The sequence below is a fragment of the Aquarana catesbeiana genome, linkage group LG08 (assembly GCF_042186555.1).
Source record: "Aquarana catesbeiana isolate 2022-GZ linkage group LG08, ASM4218655v1, whole genome shotgun sequence".
Classification (NCBI taxonomy): Eukaryota; Metazoa; Chordata; class Amphibia; order Anura; family Ranidae; genus Aquarana; species Aquarana catesbeiana.
Genome location: NC_133331.1, coordinates 297,942,662 through 297,968,956, shown reverse-complemented (window position 1 = coordinate 297,968,956; position 26,295 = coordinate 297,942,662). Strand labels below are relative to the sequence as shown.

General features: G+C 49.3%; 1 protein-coding gene across 1 annotated transcript in view; it reads right to left on the bottom strand.

Moving 5' to 3' along the window:
* Window positions 1–26,295, bottom strand: part of LOC141106844 (uncharacterized) — a 209,570-nt gene that overhangs the window by 144,615 nt on the left and 38,660 nt on the right.

The window sequence follows — 26,295 nt, the reverse complement described above, 5'->3', positions numbered from 1 at the left end:
CTCCTGACAAATGTGCTCATCTACGGTCGCTCTCTGTATATTAGGGGCTCTGGAGGATCATTGAGGGGCGTGTTGTGTCTTGGTGCTCCTGGTGCAAGTGAGTGTTGTTTTCATTGAATACACTTCTTGTATAAGTGAAAATGTCCACATAGATGCATATACATGTATACATTTTTTTTGCTGTAGTATGTACTGTAATTAAAGTATGTTTATTTGAAGAGAAATATTCAATCTCCTGAAGAAGCGACGGGTGGCGAAACATGTAGAGCAGAATTTTTTTATGTTAAGGACACGTGGAATCCATCCTGAGAGGAACATACATATGTGTGGGCATATTCAGAGTATTTCTCACACAGGAAGTATTATCTATCATACCCTCCAGGGGAACCACATCAAGTCCTACCTATCTTGTATTATGTTATTGTGTTTGTACTTTGTTGTGAATCTGTTAAATGTAGACTAATAAAATATATTACTTTTATACGTGCCTTCAAAGTTCATTTTTCCTATCTTCAACCACACAATCAGCGGGACCAGGCATCTCCATTGCCAGGCAGCGTGGTCCAGAGTCAATCACAGCAAGCCATGCATGCACATTGCGGATAATCATCACTGGATATTGGCAGGACGCCCAGTCATGGGAACCGTGATGTCAGGCCGCTCTGCGCTCAGACAGTAAACATGGCTCCAGAGGGGGAAGAAAAAGGACAAGAGCAGCAATAGAAGAAAAAGAGAAATGAGAAAAAAGTGAAATTATCAAAGAAAAAGACTCCTCTACTAAGCGGGTACAATGATGAGCTGCAAATAGGTACTCGAGTCATCAGATTGCCTGGAGAGAGGTACTCGGGTACTCTGATGGGCTGATGACAGGTACTTGGGTACTCTGATGGGCTGGTGACAGATACTCGGGTACTCTGATGGGCTGGTGACAGGTACTCGGGTACTCTGATGGGCTGGTGACGGGTACTCTGATGGGCTGGAGACAGGTACTCAGGTACTCTAATGGGCTGCTGACAGGAACTCGGGTACTCTGATGGGCTGATAACAGATACTCAGGTAATCTTATGAGCTGGTGACAGGTACTCTGATGGGCTGATGACAGGTACTCGGGTACTTCTGATGGGCTAGAGACAGGTACTCGGGTACTCTGATGGGCTGGTGACAGGTACTCGGGTACTCTGATGAGCTGGTGATAGGTACTCTGATTGGCTGGTGACAGGTACTCGGGTACTCTGATGGGCTGGTGACAGGTACTCGGGTACTCAGATGGGCTGGTGACAGGTACTCGGGTACTCTGATGGGCTGATGGTAGGTACTCACGTACTCTGATGGGCTGATGACAGGCACTAGGGTACTCTGATGAGCTGGTGAGAGGTACTCGGGGTGATCTGATGAGCTGGTGATAGGTACTCTGATGGGCTGATGACAGGTACTCGGGTACTCTGATGGGCTGGAGACAGGTACTCGGGTATTCTGATGGGCTGGAGACAGGTACTCAGGTACTCTGATGGGCTGGTGACAGATATTTGGGTACTCTGATGGGCTGGTGACAGATACTCAGGTACTCTGATGAGCTGGTGACAGGTACTCGGGTACTCTGATGAGCTGGTGACAGGTGCTCGGGTACTCTGATGGGCTGGTGACAGGTACTCGGGTACTCTGATGGGCTGAAGACAGATACCCGGGTAATCTGATGGGCTGGAGACAGGTACTCCGGTAATCTGATGGGCTGGAGACAGGTACTCGGGTACTCTGATGGGCTGATGACAGATACTCAGGTAATCTGATGAGCTGGTGACAGGTACTCTTATGGGCTGATGACAGGTACTTGGGTACTCCGATGGGCTGATGACAATTACTCGGGTAATCTGATGAGCTGGTGATAGGTACTCTGATTGGCTGGTGACAGGTAATCGGGTACTCTGATGGGCTGGTGACAGGTACTCGGGTACTCTGATGATCTGGTGACAGGTACTCGGGTACTCTGATGGGCTGATGGTAGGTACTCACGTACTCTGATGGGCTGATGACAGGCACTAGGGTACTCTGATGAGCTGGTGAGAGGTACTCGGGGTAATCTGATGAGCTGGTGATATGTACTCTGATGGGCTGATGACAGGCACTCGGGTACTCTGATGGGCTGGAGACAGGTACTTGGGTATTCTGATGGGCTGGTGACAGATATTTGGGTACTCTGATGGGCTGGTGACAGATACTCAGGTACTCTGATGAGCTGGTGACAGGTACTCGGGTACTCTGATGAGCTGGTGACAGGTGCTCGGGTACTCTGATGGGCTGGTGACAGGTACTCGGGTACTCTGATGGGCTGGTAACAGGTGCTCGGGTACTCTGATGGGCTGGTGATAGGTACTCGGGTACTCCGATGGGCTGATGACAGGTACTCGGGTACTCTGATGGGTTGGTGACAGGTACTCGGGTACTCTGATGGGCTGGTGACAGGTACGCGGGTACTCTGATGGGCTGGTGACAGGTACTCGGGTCATCTGATGGGCTGGTGACAGGTATGCAGTATTCTGATTGGCTGGAGACAAGTACTCTGTACTCTGATAGGCTGATGACAGGTACTTGGGTACTCTGATGGGCTGAAGACAGGTACTCGGGTAATCTGATGGGCTGGAGACAGGTACTCGGGTAATCTGATGGGCTGGAGACAGGTACTCGGGTACTCTGATGGGCTGATGACAGATACTCAGGTAATCTGATGAGCTGGTGACAGGTACTCTTATGGGCTGATGACAGGTACGCGGGTACTCCGATGGGCTGATGACATGTACTCGGGTACTCTGATGAGCTGGTGATAGGTACTCGGGTACTCTGATGGGCTGATGACAATTACTCGGGTAATCTGATGAGCTGGTGATAGGTACTCGGGTACTCTGATGGGCTGGTGACAGGTATGCGGTATTCTGATGGGCTGGAGACAGGTACTCGGGTAATCTGATGGGCTGGAGACAGGTACTCGGTACTCCGATGGGCTGATGACATGTACTCGGGTACTCTGATGGGCTGATGACAATTACTCGGGTAATCTGATGAGCTGGTGATAGGTACTCTGATTGGCTGGTGACAGGTACTCGGGTACTCTGATGGGCTGGTGACAGGTACTCGGGTACTCTGATGGGCTGGTGACAGGTACTCAGGTACTCTGATGGGCTGATAACAGGCACTAGGGTACTCTGATGAGCTGGTGAGAGGTACTCAGGGTAATCTGATGAGCTGGTGATAGGTACTCTGATGGGCTGATGACAGGTACTCGGGTACTTTGATGGGCTGGAGACAGGTACTCGGGTATTCTGATGGGCTGGAGACAGGTACTCGGGTACTCTGATGGGCTGGTGACGGGTACTCTGATGGGCTGGAGACAGGTACTCAGGTACTCTAATGGGCTGCTGACAGGAACTCGGGTACTCTGATGGGCTGATAACAGATACTCAGGTAATCTTATGAGCTGGTGACAGGTACTCTGATGGGCTGATGACAGGTACTCGGGTACTTCTGATGGGCTAAAGACAGGTACTCGGGTACTCTGATGGGCTGGTGACAGGTACTCGGGTACTCGAATGGGCTGCTGACAGGAACTCGGGTACTCTGATGGGCTGATAACAGATACTCAGGTAATCTTATGAGCTGGTGACAGGTACTCTGATGGGCTGATGACAGGTACTCGGGTACTTCTGATGGGCTAGAGACAGGTACTCGGGTACTCTGATGGGCTGGTGACAGGTACTCGGGTACTCTGATGAGCTGGTGATAGGTACTCTGATTGGCTGGTGACAGGTACTCGGGTACTCTGATGGGCTGGTGACAGGTACTCGGGTACTCTGATGGGCTGATGGTAGGTACTCACGTACTCTGATGGGCTGATGACAGGCACTAGGGTACTCTGATGAGCTGGTGAGAGGTACTCGGGGTGATCTGATGAGCTGGTGATAGGTACTCTGATGGGCTGATGACAGGTACTCGGGTACTCTGATGGGCTGGAGACAGGTACTCGGGTATTCTGATGGGCTGGAGACAGGTACTCAGGTACTCTGATGGGCTGGTGACAGATATTTGGGTACTCTGATGGGCTGGTGACAGATACTCAGGTACTCTGATGAGCTGGTGACAGGTACTCGGGTACTCTGATGAGCTGTTGACAGGTGCTCGGGTACTCTGATGGGCTGGTGACAGGTACTCGGGTACTCTGATGTGCTTAAGACAGATACCCAGGTAATCTGATGGGCTGGAGACAGGTACTCCGGTAATCTGATGGGCTGGAGACAGGTACTCGGGTACTCTGATGGGCTGATGACAGATACTCAGGTAATCTAAGGAGCTGGTGACAGGTACTCTTATGGGCTGATGACAGGTACTTGGGTACTCCGATGGGCTGATGACAATTACTCGGGTAATCTGATGAGCTGGTGATAGGTACTCTGATTGGCTGGTGACAGGTAATCGGGTACTCTGATGAGCTGGTGACAGGTACTCGGGTACTCTGATGATCTGGTGACAGGTACTCGGGTATTCTGATGGGCTGATGGTAGGTACTCACGTACTCTGATGGGCTGATGACAGGCACTAGGGTACTCTGATGAGCTGGTGAGAGGTACTCGGGGTAATCTGATAAGCTGGTTATATGTACTCTGATGGGCTGATGACAGGTACTCGGGTACTCTGATGGGCTGGAGACAGGTACTCGGGTATTCTGATGGGCTGGAGACAGGTACTCAGGTACTCTGATGGGCTGGTGACAGATATTTGGGTACTCTGATGGGCTGGTGACAGATACTCAGGTACTCTGATGAGCTGGTGACAGGTACTCGGGTACTCTGATGAGCTGGTGACAGGTGCTCGGGTACTCTGATGGGCTGGTGACAGGTACTCGGGTACTCTGATGGGCTGGTAACAAGTGCTCGAGTACTCTGATGGGCTGGTGATAGGTACTCGGGTACTCCGATGGGCTGATGACAGGTACTCGGGTACTCTGATGGGTTGGTGACAGGTACTTGGGTACTCTGATGGGCTGGTGACAGGTACGCAGGTACTCTGATGGGCTGGTGACAGGTACTCGGGTCATCTGATGGGCTGGTGACAGGTATGCAGTATTCTGATTGGCTGGAGACAAGTACTCTGTACTCTGATAGGCTGATGACAGGTACTCGGGTACTCTGATGGGCTGAAGACAGGTACTCGGGTAATCTGATGGGCTGGAGACAGGTACTCGGGTAATCTGATTGGCTGGAGACAGGTACTCGGGTACTCTGATGGGCTGATGACAGATACTCAGGTAATCTGATGAGCTGGTGACAGGTACTCTTATGGGCTGATGACAGGTACTCAGGTACTCCGATGGGCTGATGACATGTACTCGGGTACTCTGATGAGCTGGTGATAGGTACTCGGGTACTCTGATGGGCTGATGACAATTACTCGGGTAATCTGATGAGCTGGTGATAGGTACTCGGGTACTCTGATGGGCTGGTGACAGGTATGCGGTATTCTGATTGGCTGTAGACAAGTGCTCTGTACTCTGATAGGCTGATGACAGGTACTCGGGTACTCTGATGGGCTGAAGACAGGTACTCGGGTAATCTGATGGGCTGGAGACAGGTACTTGGGTAATCTGATGGGCTGGAGACAGGTTATCGGTACTCCGATGGGCTGATGACATGTACTCGGGTACTCTGATGGGCTGATGACAATTAATCGGGTAATCTGATGAGCTGGTGATAGGTACTCTGATTGGCTGGTGACAGGTACTCGGGTACTCTGATGGGCTGGTGACAGGTACTCGGGTACTCTGATGGGCTGGTGACAGGTACTCAGGTACTCTGATGGGCTGATAACAGGCACTAGGGTACTCTGATGAGCTGGTGAGAGGTACTCAGGGTAATCTGATGAGCTGGTGATAGGTACTCTGATGGGCTGATGACAGGTACTCGGGTACTCTGATGGGCTGGAGACAGGTGCTCGGGTATTCTGATGGGCTGGAGACAGGTACTCAGGTACTCTGATGGGCTGGTGACAGATACTCGGGTACTCTGATGGGCTGGTGACAGATACTCAGGTACTCTGATGAGCTGGTGACAGGTGCTCGGGTACTCTGATGGGCTGGTGACAGGTACTCGGGTACTCTGATGGGCTGGTGACAGGTGCTCGGGTACTCTGATGGGCTGGTGAAAGGTACTCGGGTACTCCGATGGGCTGATGACAGGTACTTGGGTACTCTGATGGGTTGGTGACAGGTACGCGGGTACTCTGATGGGCTGGTGACAGGTACTCGGGTACTCTAATGGGCTGGTGACAGGTATGCGGTATTCTGATTGGCTGGAGACAAGTACTCTGTACTCTGATAGGCTGATGACAGGTACTCGGGTACTCTGATGGGATGAAGACAGGTACTCGGGTAATCTGATGGGCTGGAGACAGGTACTCGGGTAATCCGATGGGCTGGAGACAGGTACTCGGGTACTCTGATGGGCTGATGACAGATACTCAGGTAATCTGATGAGCTGGTGACAGGTACTCTTATGGGCTGATGACAAGTACTCGGGTACTCCGATGGGCTGATGACATGTACTCGGGTACTCTGATGGGCTGATGACAATTACTCGGGTAATCTGATGAGCTGGTGAAAGGTACTCGGGTACTCTGATGGGCTGGTGACAGGTATGCGGTATTCTGATTGGCTGGAGACAAGTACTCTGTACTCTGATAGGCTGATGACAGGTACTCGGATACTCTGATGGGCTGAAGACAGGTACTCGGGTAATCTGATGGGCTGGAGACAGGTACTTGGGTACTCTGATGGGCTGATGACAGATACTCAGGTAATCTGATGAGCTGGTGACAGGTACTCTTATGGGCTGATGACAGGTACTCGGGTACTCCGATGGGCTGATGACATGTACTCGGGTACTCTGATGGGCTGATGACAATTACTCGGGTAATCTGATGAGCTGGTGATAGGTACTCTGATTGGCTGGTGACAGGTACTCGGGTACTCTGATGGGCTGGTGACAGGTACTCGGGTACTCTGATGGGCTGGTGACAGGTACTCAGGTACTCTGATGGGCTGATGACAGGCACTAGGGTACTCTGATGAGCTGGTGAGAGGTACTCGGGGTAATCTGATGAGCTGGTGATAGGTACTCTGATGGGCTGATGACAGGTACTCGGGTACTTCTGATGAGCTAGAGACAGGTACTCGGGTACTCTGATGGGCTGGTGACAGGTACTCAGGTACTCTGATGGGCCGGTTGACAGATACTCGGGTACTCTGATGGGCTGGTGACAGATACTCAGGTACTCTGATGGGCTGATGACAGGTACTCTGATGGGCTGATGACAAGTACTCTGATGGGCTGGTGACAGGTACTTGGGTACTCTGATGAGCTGATGACAGGTACTCGGGTACTCTGATGATCTGGTGACAGGTGCTCGGGTACTCTGATGGGCTGGTGACAGGTTCTCGGGTACTCTGATGGGCTGGTGATAGGTACTCGGGTACTCTGATGGGCTGATGACAGGTACTCGGGTACTCTGATGGGTTGGTGACAGGTACTCGGGTACTCTGATGGGCTGGTGACAGGTGCACGGGTATTCTGATGGGCTGGAGACAGGTACTCGGTACTCTGATGGGCTGGAGACAAGTACTTGGACACTCTGATGGGCTGGAGACCGGTACTCGGGTACTCTAATGGGCTGGTGACAGGTACTCGGGTACTCTGAAGGGCTGATGACAGATACTCAGGTATTCTGATGAGCTGGTGACAGGTACCCTGATGGGCTGATGACAGGTACTCGGTACTCTGATAGGCTGATGACAGGTACTCTAATAGGCTGGAGACAGGTACTTGGGTACTCTGATGGGCTGGAGACAGGTACTCGGGTACTCTGATGGGCTGGAGACACGTACTTGGGTACTCTGATGGGCTGGAGACAGGTACTCGGGTACTCTAATGGGCTGGTGACAGGTACTCGGGTACTCTGATGGGCTGATGACAGATACTCAGGTATTCTGATGAGCTGGTGACACGTACTCTGATGGGCTGATGACAGGTACTCAGTACTCTGATAGGCTGATGACAGGTACTTTAATGGGCTGGAGACAGGTACTTTGGTACTCTGATGGGCTGGAGACAGGTACTCGGGTACTCTGATGGGCTGATGACAGATACTCAGGTAATCTGATAAGCTGGTGACAGGTACTCTTATGGGCTGATGACAGGTACTCGGGTACTCTGATGGGCTGATGACAGATACTCAGGTATTCTGATGAGCTGGTGACACGTACTCTGATGGGCTGATGACAGGTACTCAGTACTCTGATAGGCTGATGACAGGTACTCTTATGGGCTGATGACAGGTACTCGGGTACTCTGATGGGCTGGAGACAGGTACTCTGATGGGCTGATGACAGGTACTCGGGTACTCTGATGGGCTGGAGACAGGTACTCGGGTACTCTGATGAGCTGGTGACAGGTACTCGGGTACTCCGATGGGTTGATGACAGGTACTCAGGTACTCTGATGGGCTGGTGACAGGTACTCGGGTACTCTGATGGGCTGGTGATAGGTACTCGGGTACTCCGATGGGCTGATGACAGGTACTCGGGTACTCTGATGAGTTGGTGACAGGTACTCGGGTACTCTGATGGGCTGGTGAAAGGTACGCGGGTATTCTGATGGGCTGGAGACAGGTACTTGGTACTCTGATAGGCTGATGACAGGTACTCTAATGGGCTGGAGACAGGTACTCGGTACTCTGATAGGCTGATGACAGGTACTCTAATGGACTGGAGACAGGTACTTTGGTACTCTGATGGGCTGGAGACAGGTACTCGGGTACTCTGATGGGCTGATGACAGATACTCAGGTAATCTGATAAGCTGGTGACAGGTACTCTTATGGGCTGATGACAGGTACTTGGGTACTCTGATGGGCTGGAGACAGGTACTCTGATGGGCTGATGACAGGTACTCGGTTACTCTGATGGGCTGGAGACAGGTACTCGGGTACTCTGATGAGCTGGTGACAGGTACTCGGGTACTCTGATGGGCTGATGACAGGTACTCGGGTACTCTGATGGGCTGATGACAGGTACTCAGGTACTCTGATGGGCTGGTGACAGGTACTCGGGTACTCTGATGGGCTGGTGATAGGTACTCGGGTACTCCGATGGGCTGATGACAGGTACTCGGGTACTCTGATGGGTTGGTGACAGGTACTCGGGTACTCTGATGGGCTGGAGACAGGTACTCGGTACTCTGATAGGCTGATGACAGGTACTCTAATGGGCTGGAGACAGGCACTTTGGTACTCTGATGGGCTGGAGACAGGTACTCGGGGACTCTGATGGGCTGGAGACAAGTACTTGGGTACTCTGATGGGCTGGAGACAGGTACTCGGGTACTCTGATGGGTTAGAGACAGGTACTCGGGTACACTGATGGGCTGGAGACAGGTACTCGGGTACTCTGATAGGCTGATGACAGGTACTCTAATGGGCTGGAGACAGGCACTTTGGTACTCTGATGGGCTGGAGACAGGTACTCAGGGACTCTGATGGGCTGGTGACAGGTACTCAGGTACTCTGATGGGCTGGTGATAGGTACTTGGGTACTCCGATGGGCTGATGACAGGTACTCGGGTACTCTGATAGGCTGATGACAGGTACTCTAATGGGCTAGAGACAGGTACTTTGGTACTCTGATGGGCTGGAGACAGGTACTCGGGTACTCTGATGGGCTGATGACAGATACTCAGGTAATCTGATAAGCTGGTGACAGGTACTCTTATGGGCTGATGACAGGTACTCGGGTACTCTGATGGGCTGGAGACAGGTACTCGGCTACTCTGATGGGCTGGTGACAGGTACTCGGGTACTCCGATAAGCTGATGACAGGTACTCGGGTACTCTGATGGGCTGATGACAGGTACTCGGGTACTCTGATGGGCTGGTGATAGGTACTCGGGTACTCCGATGGGCTGATGACAGGTACTCGGGTACTCTGATGGTTGGTGATACCTATTCGGGTACTCTGATGGGCTGGTGACAGGTACGCAGGTATTCTGATGAGCTGGAGAAAGGTACTCGGTACTCTGATAGGCTGATGACATGTACTCGGGTACTCTGATGGGCTGGAGACAAGTACTTGGACACGCTGATGGGCTGGAGACAGGTACTCGGGTACTCTAATGGGCTGGTGACAGGTACTCGGGTACTCTGATGGGCTGATTACAGATACTCAGGTATTCTGATGAGCTGGTGACAGGTACTCTGATGGGCTGATGACAGGTGCTCGGTACTCTGATAGGCTGATGACAGGTACTCTAATGGGCTAGAGACAGGTACTTTGGTACTCTGATGGGCTGGAGACAGGTACTCAGGTACTCTGATGGGCTGGAGACAAGTACTTGGGTACTCTGATGGGCTGGAGACAGGTACTCGGGTACTCTAATGGGCTGGTGACAGGTATTCGGGTACTCTGATGAGCTGATGACAGATACTCAGGTATTCTGATGAGCTGGTGACAGGCACACTGATGGCCTGATGACAGGTACTCGGTACTCTGATAGGCTGATGACAGATACTCAGGTAATCTGATAAGCTGGTGACAGGTACTCTTATGGGCTGATGACAGGTACTTGGGTACTCTGATGGGCTGGAGACAGGTACTTTGGTACTCTGATGGGCTGGAGACAGGTACTCGGGTACTCTGATGGGCTGATGACAGATACTCAGGTAATCTGATAAGCTGGTGACAGGTACTCTTATGGGCTGATGACAGGTACTTGGGTACTCTGATGGGCTGGAGACAGGTACACTGATGGGCTGATGACAGGTACTCGGGTACTCTGATGGGCTGGAGACAGGTACTCGGGTACTCTGATGAGCTGGTGACAGGTGCTCGGGTACTCTGATGAGCTGGTGACAGGTGCTCGGGTACTCTGATGGGTTGGCGACAGGTACTCGGGTACACTGATGGGCTGGTGATAGGTACTCGGGTACTCCGATGGGCTGATGACAGGTACTCAGGTACTCTAAAGGGTTGGTTACAGGTACTCGGGTAATCTGATATGCTGGTGACAGGTACGCGGGTACTCTGATGGGCTGGAGACAGGTACTCGGGTACTCTGATGGGCTTATGACAGATACTCAGGTAATCTGATAAGCTGGTGACAGGTACTCTTATGGGCTGATGACAGGTACTCGGGTACTCTGATGGGCTGATGACAGATACTCAGGTAATCTGATAAGCTGGTGACAGGTACTCTTATGGGCTAATGACAGGTACTTGGGTACTCTGATGGACTGGAGACAGGTACTCTGATGGGCTGATGACAGGTACTCGGGTACTCTGATGGGCTGGAGACAGGTACTTTGGTACTCTGATGGGCTGGAGACAGGTACTCGGGTACTCTGATGGGCTGATGACAGATACTCAGGTAATCTGATAAGCTAGTGACAGGTACTCTTATGGGCTGATGACAGGTACTCGGGTATTTTGATGGGATGGAGACAGGTACTCTGATGGGCTGATGACAGGTACTCGGGTAATCTGATCAGCTGGTGATAGGTACTCTGACGGGCTGGTGACAGTTACTCGGGTACTCTGGTGGGCTGGTGACAGGTACTCGGTGTCACGGAACGCCCCACACTCCGCTTGAGTGCTTCCGTCATATACCGCTTCCTAAGTTCTGGAACACGAGTCCAATGGATCTGGCTATAGGAACCCCAAGAACTAGACAACACCAGTCTTGGAGTACATCAGAACTACTTTTATTTTGAGATCTCACAGACCTTTATACAGCAGGGATGACTCAAAGCTAACCTAATTAACATGACCTAATTTACTACAAAATGTACCCAGACCAGATGACAGTCTTGTGGGCACCGAGCTTCACACATTAATACAATTAACAATACAAACAACAATCTCCCCCCTCCTCAGCCTAGACCATTCGTCTATTAGCCAGTGCTGGTGGCTAATGTGATCAGCTCTCTCAATTAACATAAACACATGTTGATAACACCAGCATCTCCTCACAGGATGTGTCCCAACAGAATGAATCAGTCTTATCAGCAGGGGGCTGCTGGAGGAATCCCCCCTCCCTCTTCAGGGACACAAATCTACAGTAAGGAGTCCCCATACAATATATACATGACTGAGTCCGATTAATACAGTTCAGACTGGATTTCTCATTCACCTCAAATGCTAGGGCCCATAATCGGTGGGCAACAGGCTTGCATACAGTCCTCTCCAACAGCCTCTGCTCTGGCCAGGTCCGTGACACTCGGGTACTCTGATGGGCTGGTGACAGGTACTCGGGTACTCTGATGGGCTGATGATAGGTACTCGGGTTCTCTGATGGGCTGATGACAGGTACTTGGGCACTCTGATGAGCTGGTGACAGGTACTCGGGTAATCTGATGAGCTGGTGATAGGTAGGCTGATGGGCTGATGACAGGTACTCGGGTACTCTGATGGGCTTGAGACAGGTACTCGGGTACTCTGATGGGCTGGTGACAGGTACACGGGTATTCTGATGGGCTGGAGACAGGTACTCAGGTACTCTGATGGACTGATGATAGGTACACGGGTATTCTGATGGGCTGGAGACAGGTACTCAGGTACTCTAATGGGCTGATGACAGGTACTCTGATGGTCTGATGACAGGTACTCTGATGGGCTGATGACAGGTACTCGGGTACTCTGATAAACTGGTGACAGGTACTCGGGTATTTTGATGGGCTGGTGATAGGTACTCAGGTACTCCGATGGGCTGGTGACAGGTACTCGGGTACTCCGATGGGCTGGTGACAGGTACTCGGGTACTCTGATGGGCTGGTGATAGGTACTCGGGTACCTCGGTACTTTTCTGAGGCACATCGCCGGGGATTGGAGTGTGGACAGACACAGAGGGGTAGGAGCGGGAGGAAGAGGAGCAGATAGAGCCCTCTCTCCTCTCCAGTCTGTATGTGGGTGGAGGGGGGTGTTAGTGTTGGCTTTGGGCAGTGTGTGTGAGAGAGTGTAACAGACACTTCCGGCTTAGACAACTGCAGCCAGCAACCCTGCTGGGAAGTCATAGTCCAGTCTGAATCATGTGTCCGGGTTTTAGACAGTCTGAAACCTGGATGCAGGATTCCAAACCCGAACTGCCGGGGTGAATCCTGGACAGGTGGCAACCTCAGGCAAAGGTATATGAGATAGAGTCTGAGGTATCTGATTTGTTACTGGTTACTCCCCTCTATTTCTTCATCTGAGGTGATTGCACTGTGATATTCTTTCTCCTGGTCTCCACCATAGGGAGGGTATTCCCTTGTGCGGTACTCATGGAGTAGGGTGCGGGAGATAGGGTAAGTGTCTGGAAAGAGTGCGTGGTAACCCAAGTGTCCTGCAATGAATCCTGGTCATTATCAGGAAGCATCTGAGTACCTCATAAGGGCTCTAGATGTGTCATGTACCTGTGGCCAAGCCTGACGTGTAGAAGGAGACCTCTTGTAGAGCCCCGGTTCAAGGACCACTGGAGTTGCAAAGCGTGGTGAGGTAAGAGTGCCTGCAAGATCTTCTGTTGGTTGCAGAGATGTGTGGCTGGTATGTAACCAGAGCGGTGCTGGATGGTTGAAGTAGCGGAAAGCCACAGGAACAGCGGATGGAGAGAATGCAGTAGATGGAGGGTCAGTGACACCAGAAACTATATAGAGCAGACGGATAACTGGATGTGGAATCAGACGAGCCTGGTCAGCTTCAGAGGATCAGATGCAGGCAAGGTTTGGCAACAGGATATCAAGCAGAGGAGAGGTTAAGCAAGGTCAACAGGATAAGCTGGGGTCAGAATAATAGATAGCAAGCGTAGTCAGAGTAAGCCGGGTCAAACACAGGAATCAAGTAGGGATGAGCCGAACACCCCCTGTTCAGATCGCACCAGAACATGCGAACAGGAAAAAAGTTTGTTCGAACATGCGAACACCGTTAAAGTCTATGGGACACAAACATGAATAATCAAAAGTGCTCATTTTAAAGGCTTATATGCAAGTTATTGTCATAAAAAGTGTTTGGGGACCTGGGTCCTGCCTCAGGGGAAATATATCAATGCAAAAAAAAGTTTTAAAAACGGACGTTTTTTCAGGAGCAGTGATTTTAATAATGCTTAAAGTCAAACAATAAAAGTGTAATATCCCTTTAAATTTTGTAGCTGGGGGGTGTCTATTGTATGCCTGTAAAGGGGCGCATGTTTCCTGTGTTTAGAACAGTCTGACAGCAAAATGACATTTCAAATAGAAAAAAGTCATTTAAAACTACTCGCGGCTATTGCATTGCCGGTCCGACAATACACATAAAAGTTCATTGACAAAAACGGCATGGGAATCCCCCACAGGGGAACCCCGAACCTAAATTTTAAAAAAAATGACGTGGGGGTCCCCCTAAATTCCATACCAGACCCCTCAGGTCTGGTATGGATTTTAAGGGGAAACCCGGGCCAAAATTTAAAAAAAACGGCGTGGGGTCCCCCCAAAAATCCATACCAGACCCTTATCTGAGCACGCAACCTGGCAGGCCGCAGGAAAAGAGGGAGGGATGAGAGAGCGCCCCCCCTCCTGAACCATACCAGGCCACATGCCCTCAACATTGGGAGGGTGCTTTGGGGTAGCCCCCCCAAAAAACCTTGTCCCTATGTTGATGGGGACAAGGACCTCATCCCCACAACCCTGGTCGGTGGTTGTGGGGGTCTGCGGGCGGGGGGCTTATCGGAATCTGGAAGCCCCCTTTAACAAGGGGACCCCCAGATCCCGGCCCCCCCTGTGTGAAATGGTAAGGGGGTACTTGGACCCCTACCATTTCACTATAAAACTGTCAAAAATGTTAAAAATGACAAGAGACAGTTTTTGACAATTCCTTTATTTAAATGCTTCTTCTATCTTCCTTCATCTTCTTCTGGTTCTTCTGGCTCTTCTGGTTCTTCCTCTGGTGTTCTCTTCCAGCATCTCCGGCGTCTTCTATCTTCTTCTCCTCGGGCCGCTCTGCACCCATGGCATGGGGGGAGGCTCCCGCTCTTCTCTTCATCTTCTTCTCTTCTTCATCTTCTTCTTTTTCTCCGGGCCGCTCCGCACCCATGCTGGCATGGAGGGAGGCTCCCGCTGTGTGACGCGTCTCCTCTTCTGACGGTTCTTAAATAACGGGGGGGGGGGCACCGGTGACCCCGCCCCCTCTGACGCACAGTGACTTGACGGGACTTCCCTGTGACTTCACGGGGAATGCCACAGGGAAGTCCCGTGCGTCAGAGGGGGCGGGATCACCAGGTGGCCCCGCCCCCCGTTATTTAAGAACCATCAGAAGAGGAGACGCATCACACAGCAGGAGCCTCCCTCCATGCCAGCATGGATGCGGAGCGGCCCAGGGAAGAAAACGAAGAAGAGAAGAAGAGAAGAAGATGAAGAGAAGAGCGGGAGCCTCCCCCCATGCCATGGGTGCGGAGCGGCCTGAGGAGAAGAAGATAGAAGACGCCGCGGAGGAGATGCTGGACGAGAACACCAGAGGAAGAGCCAGAAGAACCAGAAGAAGAAGAAGATGAAGGAAGATAGAAGAAAGAAGAAGCATTTAAATAAAGGAATTGTCAAAAACTGTCTCTTGTCATTTTTAACATTTTTTGACAGTTTTTTAGTGAAATGGTAGGGGTACTTTTGTACCCCCTTACCATTTCACACGGGGGGGCCGGGATCTGGGTGTCCCCTTGTTAAAGGGGGCTTCCAGATTCCGATAAGCCCCCCGCCCGCAGATCCTCACAACCACCGGCCAGGGTTGAGGGGATGAGGCCCTTGTCCTCATCAACATGGGGACAAGGTGTTTTGGGGGGCTACCCCAAAGCACCCTCCCAATGTTGAGGGCATGTGGCCTGGTATGGTTCAGGAGGGGGGGGCGCTCTCTCATCCCCCCTCTTTTCCTGCGGCCTGCCAGGTTGCGTGCTCGGATAAGGGTCTGGTATGGATTTTTGGGGGGACCCCACGCCGTTTTTTTTTTACATTTTGGCGCGAGGTTCCCCTTAACCACTTCAGCCCCGGAGGGATTTACCCCCTTCCCGACCAGAGCACTTTTTACAATTTGGCACTGCGTCGCTTTAACTGTTAATTGCACGATCATGCAATGCTGTACCCAAACGAAATTTGCGTCCTTTTCTTCCCACAAATAGAGCTTTCTTTTGATGTTATTTGATCACCTCTGAAAATTTTTTAAAAAAATGACATTTTCTAATTTTTGTTATAAAAAAAATCCAATAAACTCAATTTTAGTCATACATTTAGGTCAAAATGTATTCGGGCCACATGTCTTTGGTAAAAAAAATGTCAATAAGCGTATATTTATTGGTTTGCGCAAAAGTTGTAGCATCTACAAACTAGGGTACATTTTCTGGAATTTACAGAGCTTTTAGTTTATGACTGCCTATGTCATTTCTTGAGGTGCTAAATTGGCAGGGCAGTACAAACCCCCCCAAATGACTCCATTTTGGAAAGTAGACACCCCAAGGAAATTGCTGAGAGGCATGTTGAGCCCATTGAATATTAGTTTTTTTTGTCCCAAGTGATTGAATAATGACAAAAAAAAAAAAATTACAAAAAGTTGTCACTAAATGATATATTGCTCACACAGGCCATGGGCATATGTGGAATTGCACCCCAAAATACATTCGGCTGCTTCTCCTGAGTATGGGGATACCACATGTGTGGGGCTTTTTGGGAGCCTAGCCGTGTACAGGACCCCGAAAACCAATCACCGCCTTCAGGATTTCTAAGGGCGTAAATTTTTTATTTTACTCCTCACTACATATCACAGTTTTGAAGGCCATAAAATGCCCAGATGGCACAAACCCCCCCCCCAAATGACCCCATTTTGGAAAGTAGACACCCCATGCTATTTGCTGAGACAACAACCTCCAGGGAATTCTATGGAGGTGAAGGTATGAGCAATAATGATCTATAAACTTGCTGCGGACACTGAACAGCTTTATGCGAGCCAAGTCCTGTAAGTACTACATGGCACTTGAGCACCTGACACAGCTACTGTCAGCAATTCACCAATAGCAATAAGCTTGTTGATTATAGTGCATAACCAGCTCCATTACCTATATGGTGAATCATCACTGCCCATTATGCACTGGTGAACATTCCAGTACACCGCTATACAACCTTATTCACTCAGCAACCAGTATGCTTACCTTCCCTCAAGTACCCTGATCTGCCAGCAATTGCCCTAACAACTTTCCCATTCATCTTAGGGTCCCGGCCCTCCTTCCCCCGCCACCCCCTCTCCTTGTTCCATGTATATGTTTCTCGGTGGCGCACTTTACTAAATTTTCCAATTGGAAATACATACATATGCTATTTTTAATTTGACTGATTAGCCACCGAGCAGCATATAACCCGTCCGGACAGCGTCTTTGCCGTTAAATGTTCTGTGTGTTCTGTTTGTCGTGTTGGTTTTTTCCTCATGTCATCCACTGAGGATGTTTTTGCAACTCACCAATGCCATAATATTTAATTGTAAGTCTATCTCACCCAGGTGTTTTATTTGCTAAATATTAATAAATTGTTACCTTTTATCAACCAACATGTACTGACCATTAATTGCTAAAGTAACCACTTTTCCCTACCGGTAATCTATACCGTATACCTTCCCCGTTCCCCGGTCCCCTCCCTATTTCTATATATTTGCTGAGAGGCATGTTGAGTCCGTGGAATATTTTATATTTTGACACAAGTTGCAGGAAAGTGACACTTTTTTTTTTTTTTGCACAAAGTTGTCACTAAATGATTTATTGCTCACACAAGCCATGGGGATATGTGAAATTACACCCCAAAATACATTTAGCTGCTTCTCCTGAGTATGGGGATACCACATGTGTGGGACTTTTTGGGAGCCTAACCGCATACGGGGCCCCGAAAACCAATCACTGCCTTCAGGATTTCTAAGGGTGTAAATTTTTGATTTCACTCTTCACTGCCTATCACAGTTTCGGAGGCCATGGAATGCCCAGGTGGCACAAAACCCCCCCAAATGACCCCATTTTGGAAAGTAGACACCCCAAGCTATTTGCTGAGAGGCATGGTGAGTATTTTGCAGCTCTCATTTGTTTTTGATAATGAAGACAGACAAGAAAAAAAATGTTTTTTTCTTTTTTCAATTTTCAAAACTTTGTGACAAAAAATGAGGTCTGCAAAATACTCACTATACCTCTCAGCAAATAGCTTGGGGTGTCTACTTTCCAAAATAGGGTCATTTGGGGGGGTTTTGTGCCACCTGGGCATTCCATGGCCTCCGAAACTGTGATAGGCAGTGAAGAGTGAAATCAAAAATTTACACCCTTAGAAAGCCTGAAGGCGGTGCTTGGTTTTCAGGGTCCTGTACGAGGCTAGGCTCCCAAAAAGTCTCACACATGTGGTATCCCCGTACTCAGGAGAAGCAACAGAATGTATTTTGGGGTGTAATTTCACATATTCCCATGGCATGTTTGAGCAATATATCATTTAGTGACAACTTTGTGCAAAAAAAAAAAAATTGTCTTTTTCCCGCAACTTGTGTCACAATATAAAATATTCCATGGACTCGGCATGCCTCTCAGCAAATTGCTTGGGGTGTCTACTTTCCAAAATGGGGTCATTTGGGGGGTTTTGAACTGTCCTGGCATTTTATGCACAACATTTAGAAGCTTATGTCACACATCACCCACTCTTCTAACCACTTGAAGACAAAGCCCTTTCTGACACTTTTTGTTTACATGAAAAATTTTTTTTTTTTTTGCAAGAAAATTACTTTGAACCCCCAAACATTATATATTTTTTTAAAGCAAATGCCCTACAGATTAAAATGGTGGGTGTTTCATTTTTTTTTTTCACACAGTATTTGCGCAGCGATTTTTCAAAAGCATTTTTTGGGGAAAAAACACACTTTTTTAAATTTTAATGCACTAAAACACACTATATTGCCCAAATGTTTGATGAAATAAAAAAGATGATCTTAGGCTGAGTACATGGATACCAAACATGAAATGCTTTAAAATTGTGCTTAAACGTGCAGTGGCAACAAAATAAATACATTTTTAAAAGCCTTTAAAAGCCTTTACAGGTTACCACTTTAGATTTACAGAGGAGGTCTACTGCTAAAATTACTGCCCTTGATCTGACCTTCACGGTGATACCTCACATGCATGGTGCAATTGCTGTTTACATTTGACGCCAGACCGACGCTTGCGTTCGCCTTAGCGCGAGAGCAGGGGGGACAGGGGTGCTTTTTTTTTTCTTTTTTATCTTATTTTTAAACTGTTCCTTTCATTTTTTTAAAAATCATTTTTATTGTTATCCCAGGGAATGTAAATATCCCCTATCATAGCAATAGGTAGTGACAGGTACTCTTTTTTGAAAAAATTGGGGTCTATTAGACCCTAGATCTTTCCTCTGCCCTCAAAGCATCTGACCACACCAAGATCGGTGTGATAAAATGCTTTCCCAATTTCCCAATGGCGCTGTTTACATCCGGCGAAATCTAAGTAATAAAATGCTCGTAGCTTCCGGTTTCTTAGGCCATAGAGATGTTTGGAGCCACTCTGGTCTCTGATCAGCTCTATGGTCAGCTGGCTGAATCACCGGCTGCATTCTCAGGTTTCCTGTTGAGACAGGAGAGCCAGAGGAAAACACGGAAGACGGTAGGGGGGCATTCCCTCCCACTGCTTGTAAAAGCAGTCTAGAGGCTAATTAGCCGCTAGGCTTGCTTTAACATGAAAGCCGACCACTGGCTGAAAAGAATGATACCAAGATGATACCTAAACCTGCAGGCATCATTCTGGTATAACCACTCAAAGTCGTGAACTGCGTACCTGAAGACAAAAAAATGGTTAACAATAAAGCACAGTAAACGGTAAAGTATAAAAAATTGCATACCTGAAAAGCAAACATGATAAAACATAATAACAATAAAACATTGCAGAATAGAATAGAGTAAAAAAGAGCAGAACAATAGAGAGAAAATAGAGAGAGAGAAAACAATAAAACGACAACTATTTTTTTTTATTTTATATATATTTTTTTTTTTTTTTTACACTTTTTTTGTAACTAACTTTTATAACTGTAACCGGTTCCAGGTTCGGGTCTCTCAAAATGCGATGGCATCTTGGGAGACCCTGTGAAAGTGTGCCTAGTCTGTGCAATGCTGTACCCTACGCTAATACTCCACTAGTGAATGGTAGCGTTCAAAACATTCACCAATGCAAAGACCAGGATTGTCAGGACAGGAGGGACAATAATAGTGGGTGTCACGCCTATATCCGCGCTTGCTGCAGACACAACATCTTTTTGGGGGGGTTCGTTGGGTAGGGGTACTCGGGAGGACATAAAAATGCCTCTCATGCAGCTGACTGCATTTGGTTGGGGATGTGAATGGGGGAAGTACGGGCGCTGCAGAAGCGGTGGGTTCCCAATTATTAGGATTGGCGAATGCAGCAGGAAGGGCATTATGGGCACGACGGGCCTGTGTTTGTCTTCTTCTTGGTGGCAGCGGGACACTACTTGTGCTTGCCACCTCACCAGCTTGAACTGCACTTATGGGACTCGCCACGTCACCAAGTGTTACTGCAGTGCTGGTTTGACTACGACCGGGGTGTACTAGGCCACTGGTGCTTGCCAGTTCACCAAAATGCTACCAAAAAAACTGTTAGCGATCGCAGGGATCAGGCCTGACTCTGCGAACGCTGCAGTTATGCGTTTAGTGTTTTGTAAGTGTCAGTGATCGATCGATACTGCACTTGGGTGGGCTGAGCTGGGCCGGGCGGAGGGGCAAAACGCAGGTGCTAGCAGGTATCTGGGCTGATCCCACTAACACTGCATTTTTGGGAACCCTAAACTGCTGGGGACGCTAATATAGATCTGATCGGATCAGATATTGATCCGTTCAGATACTATACCACTAAGGGAGGTGTATGGTGCGTGCGTGGGTGTTATCGGTACTGGCGCTAACCTGACACTGCTTGGGGCTGATGCTTGCCAGTTCACCAAAACCCTAACAAAAAAACTGTTAGCGATCACAGGGATCAGGCCTGACTCTGCGAACGCTGCAGTTATGTGTTTAGTGTTTTGTAAGTGACAGTGATCGATCGATACTGCACTTGGGTGGGCTGGGCCGGGCGGAGGGGCAAAACGCAGGTGCTAGCAGGTATCTGGGCTGATCCCATTAACACTGTGTTTTTGAGAACCCTAAACTGCTGTGGACGCTAGTATAGATCTGTTCGGATCAGATATTGATCCGTTCAGATACTATACCACTAAGGGAGGCGTATGCTGCGTGCGTGGGTGTTAGCGGTACTGACGCTAATCTGACGCTGCCTGGGGCGACGCATATCACCGCCGGGCGATCTGGGGACTAAACCTTTATTCGGTAGTAAACAGCGGGTGCCCTGACACTATAAAAAATAAACAAACTAACCAGCATCACCCGTAACAGTTATACGGTGATCAGTGGTGAAAGGGTTAACTAGGGGGCAATCAAGGGGTTAAAACATTTATTAGGTGGTATATGGGGGTCCCTGTCGCTATAAAACGCTGACGGCGAACCTAAATATTTACCTCCCTAACTAGCGTCACCAGCGACACTAATACAGCGATCAGAAAAATGATTGCTTAGTGACACTGGCGACGGGGGGTGATCAAGGGATTAAAACTTTATTAGGGGGGGTTAGAGGGGTACCGTAGACCTACAGGGGGCTAACACTAACTGCCCCACCACACTAACTGTCACAAACTGACACCAATGCAGTAATCAGAAAAAAAAAAAACTGCTTGGTGTCAGTGTGACGGGGGGGGGGGGGGGGGTGATTGGGGGGTGATCGGGGGGGGGATCGGGGGTGTAAAGTGTGCCTGGCATGTTCTACTGTGTGTGTAGTGTTTGTGCACTCACAGTGAAGTCTCTCCTCGGCGCCGGAACGGAAAATACTGAGCCGAGGAGAGATGACATCATTTCCTTTGCTGCTGTTTAGCATACAGCAGCAGAGGAATGATTCTGATTGGCTGGGAGCGATTGCGAGGGGGGGGCCACGAATGGATGGTCTCCCCCTCACCTCTCATCGCTCCCAGACCAAAGCTGACCGCCTCGGGCACCGGGGGGGTCCGAGTGGACCCCCCGCCCGTGGGAAGGCAATCACGTACCAGGTACGTGATTTTGCCTGCCCGTGCCATTCTGCCGCAGTATATCTGTGTGAGGTGGTCGGCAAGTGGTTAAAATCCATACCAGACCTGAAGGGTCTGGTATGGAATTTAGGGGGACCCCCACGTCATTTTTTTTAAAATTTTGGTTCGGGGTTCCCCTGTGGGGAATTCCCATTTACATGAGTTCGATTCGAACATGAGTTCGACTCGAACTCGAAGCTCATCCCCAGAATCAAGCAAGGATCACGGGAACAGGTATACGGGTACAAGCTGCAGATCAGACAGCAAAGTACTAGTGAACCTGCTGCCCATATATATGGCATACGCCAGTTATTGGCGCAGGCGCACATTTGTGGGATCGCGCATGGGCATTTGTGTCTGCCTTTGGGCAGCTACTGTGCCATGCACCGTTGGAGATATTTACTGCATATGCAGCTGATGACGTCATTGGCTCATGTGCTCATGAGACAATGACATCATCAGCTGCATTTGCACTGTGAAGTGAATACATTCCAGACATAGTCCTGGTTATAGAGTGATGGTTGGAGGTACAAGGTGATGCCAGGGCTGTTGTTAGAAATCACCTGACAGGGCCCCCACTCCCGCCCCCGGCCAGAAGTGACTGAGGACATATATATATCAGTCTCTTTCTCTGTAGCCTCAGCTGCACAGATGAATGAATTGGAAGCTTCTTTCTCATTCACAAACTGAAGCATAGTAAACACAGTTGTGAAAGGGCACAGGAGTGATTGGTACTGATCACTCACTGTGTTCATTCAGGAAAGGAAAGGGCCAGCAAATTATATACTTGTACTGGCCCCTTTCCCCGCTCTCCATCCTGAAACATCCCCCTGTGTGCGTAGAGGAGGGAAGTCGGAAGCTGATGCGGGGGAAAAGAGCAGACGTGGGGGCCTGGACGGAAGAAGGAAGGAGTGCATGTACTAGAACCACTTCCCCTGCAGTGCAGCTGGAGGGAGAAGCTGGCTGCACTACAGCGGAAGACAAAAGAGGATCAGTATCTGCAATAGGGATGAGCTTCGACTCGAACATTAGCTGTTCGCCAGTTCACCAAACAGCGAACAATTTGGGGTGTTCGCGGCAAATTCGAAAGTGCTAATTTTAAAGGCTTATATGCATGGTATTGTCATAAAAAGTGTTTGGGGACCAGGATCTTACCCCAGGGAACATGTATCAATGCAAAAAAAAGTTTTAAAAACGCACGTTTTTTCGGGAGCAGTGATTTTAATAATGCTTAAAGTGAAACAAAAAAGTGTAATATTCCTTTAAATTTCGTACCTGGGGGGTGTCTATAGTATGCCTGTAAAGGGGCACATGTTTCCCGTGTTTAGTACAGTCTGACAGCAAAATGACATTTCAAAGGAAAAAAAGTAATTTAAAAGTACTCGCAGCTATATGAATTGTCGGTCCAACAATACACATAAAAGTTCATTTATAAAAACGGCATGGGAATTCCCCACAGGGGAACCCCGAACCAAAATAAAAAAAAATGGCTTGGGGGTCTCCCTAAATTCCATACCAGGCCCTTCTGGTCTGGTATGGATATTAAGGGGAACCCTGCACCAAAATTACAAAAAAAATGGCGTGGGGGACCCCCTCAAAATCCATACCAGACCCATCAGGTCTGGTATGAATTTTGAGAGGAACCCAGCGCAAAAATTTTTTAAAAAATGGCATGGGGTCCCCCCAAAAATCCATACCAGACCCTTATCCGAGCACGCAACCTGGCAGGCCACAGGTAAAGAGGGGGGACGAGAGAGCGCCCCCCCTACTGAACCGTACCAGGCCACATGCCCTCAACATTGGGAGGGTGCTTTGGGGTAGCGCCCCCCCAAAGCACCTTGTCCCCATGTTGATGCGAACAAGGGCCTCATCTCCACAACCCTTGGCCGGTGGTTGTGGGGGTCTGCGGGCAGGGGGGCTTATTGGAATCTGGAAGCCCCCTTTAACAAGGGGACCCCCAGATCCCACCCCCCCTGTGTGAAATGGTAATGAGGTACAAAAGTACCCCTACCATTTCACAAAAAAAGTGTCAAAAATGTTAAAAATGACAAGAGACAGTTTTTGACAATTCCTTTATTTAAATGCTTCTTCTTTCCATCTTCTTCGGGTCTTCTTCCTTCCTTCTTCCTTCGGTTTCTTCCTCCATCTTCTTCTTCCTCTGGTTCTTCCTCCGATCCTCTGCTTCTTACTCGGGTGTTCTTGTCCGGCATCTTCCTCCGCGGCGTCTTCTTCCCCGCTTTGTTCTTGGGCCGCTCCGCATCCATGATGGGAGGCTCCCGCTGTGTCAAGCTTCTCATCTTCTGACACTTCTTAAATAACGTAGGGTGGGGCCACCCAGTGACCCCACCCCCCTCTGACGCATGAGGGCTTGACGGGGACTTCCCTATGGCATTCCCTTGTGACGTCAGAGGGGGCGGGGTCACCTGTTACGTAACCGGGTGACCCCGCCCCCTCTGACATCACGGGGACAGCCATAGGGAAGTCTCTGTCAAGTCCCCGTGCGTCAGAGCGGGGCAGGATCACCGGGTGGCCCCACCCTCTGTTATTTAAGATGTGTCAGAAGACAAGAAGCGTCACACAGCGGGAGCCTCCCATCATGGATGCGGAGCGGCCCAAGACCAAAGCGGGGAAGAAGACGCTGCGGAGGAAGATGCTGGACGAGAACACCGGAGCAAGAAGCAGAGGATCAGAGGAAGAAGAAGGAGGAAGAAACCAAAGGAAGAAGGAAGGAAGAAGGAAGAAAACCCGAAGAAAATGGAAAGAAGAAGCATTTAAAAAAAGGAATTGTCAAAAACTGTCTCTTGTCATTTTTAACATTTTTGACACTTTTTTTGTGAAATGGTAGGGGTACTTTTGTACCGCATTACCATTTCACACAGGGGGGCGGGATCTGGGGGTCCCCTTGTTAAAGGGGGCTTCCAGATTCCGATAAGCCCCCCGCCCGCAGACCCCCACAACCATCAGCCAAGGGTTGTGGGGATGAGGCCCTTGTCCTCATCAACATGGGGACAAGGTGCTTTGGGGGGCCGCTACCCCAAAGCACCCTCCCAATTTTGAGGGCAAGTGGCCTGGTATGGTTCAGGAGGGGATGCGCTCTCTCATCCCCCCTCTTTTCCTGCGGCCTGCCAGGTTGCATGCTCGGATAAGGGTCTGGTATGGATTTTTGGGGGGACCCCACGCCATTTTTTTTTATTTTGACGCGGAGTTCCCCTTAAAATCCATACCAGACCTGATGGGTCTGGAATGGATTTTGAGGGGGACCCCCACGCCATTTTTTTTTTATTTTGGCGTGGGGTTCTCCTTAATATCCATACCAGACCTGAAGGGCCTGGTATGAAATTTAGGGGGACCCCTATGCCATTTTTTAAAAAATTTTGATTCAGGGTTCCCCTGTGGGGAAATTCATTAATAGCCGCGAGTACTTTTGAATTACTTTTTTCCTTTGAAATGTCATTTTGCTGTCAGACTGTTCTAAACACGGGAAACATGCGCCCCTTTACAGGCATACTATAAACACCCCCCAGGTATGAAATTTAAAGGAATATTACACTTTTATTGTTTCACTTTAAGCATTATTAAAATTACTGCTCCCGAAAAAACGATCGTTTTTAAAACTTTTTTTTGCATTGATACATGTCCCCTGGAGCAGGACCCGGGTCCCCAAACCCTTTTTAGGTCAATACCATGCAAATTAGCCTTTAAAATTAGCACTTTTAATTTCGAACGTTCAAGTCCCATAGACTTCAATGGGGTTCTAACGTTTGTGCGAAGTTTTGGTCCGTTCGCAAATTCTGGTGTAAACCGAACCGGGGGGTGTTCGGCTCATCCCTAATCTGCAATAAGACAGTACAGCTGTCCCTCCTGCTCAGCAGGTGCCTGCCCCCCCATTTTGAACTGATGGAGCCCGGGCCCAGTACAGGAGGGCTGGCTGTATTGCCTTATCAGCTGCCTTGGTTGACCCTGTCTTACCTGTCCAATATATAACGCTTCATCCATCGTGGTGGGCATACCCCCCAATGGGGTCTTAGGGACATGGAGAATGTTGCATTTGGCCACTAGATGGAGCTAATGCCTGTGA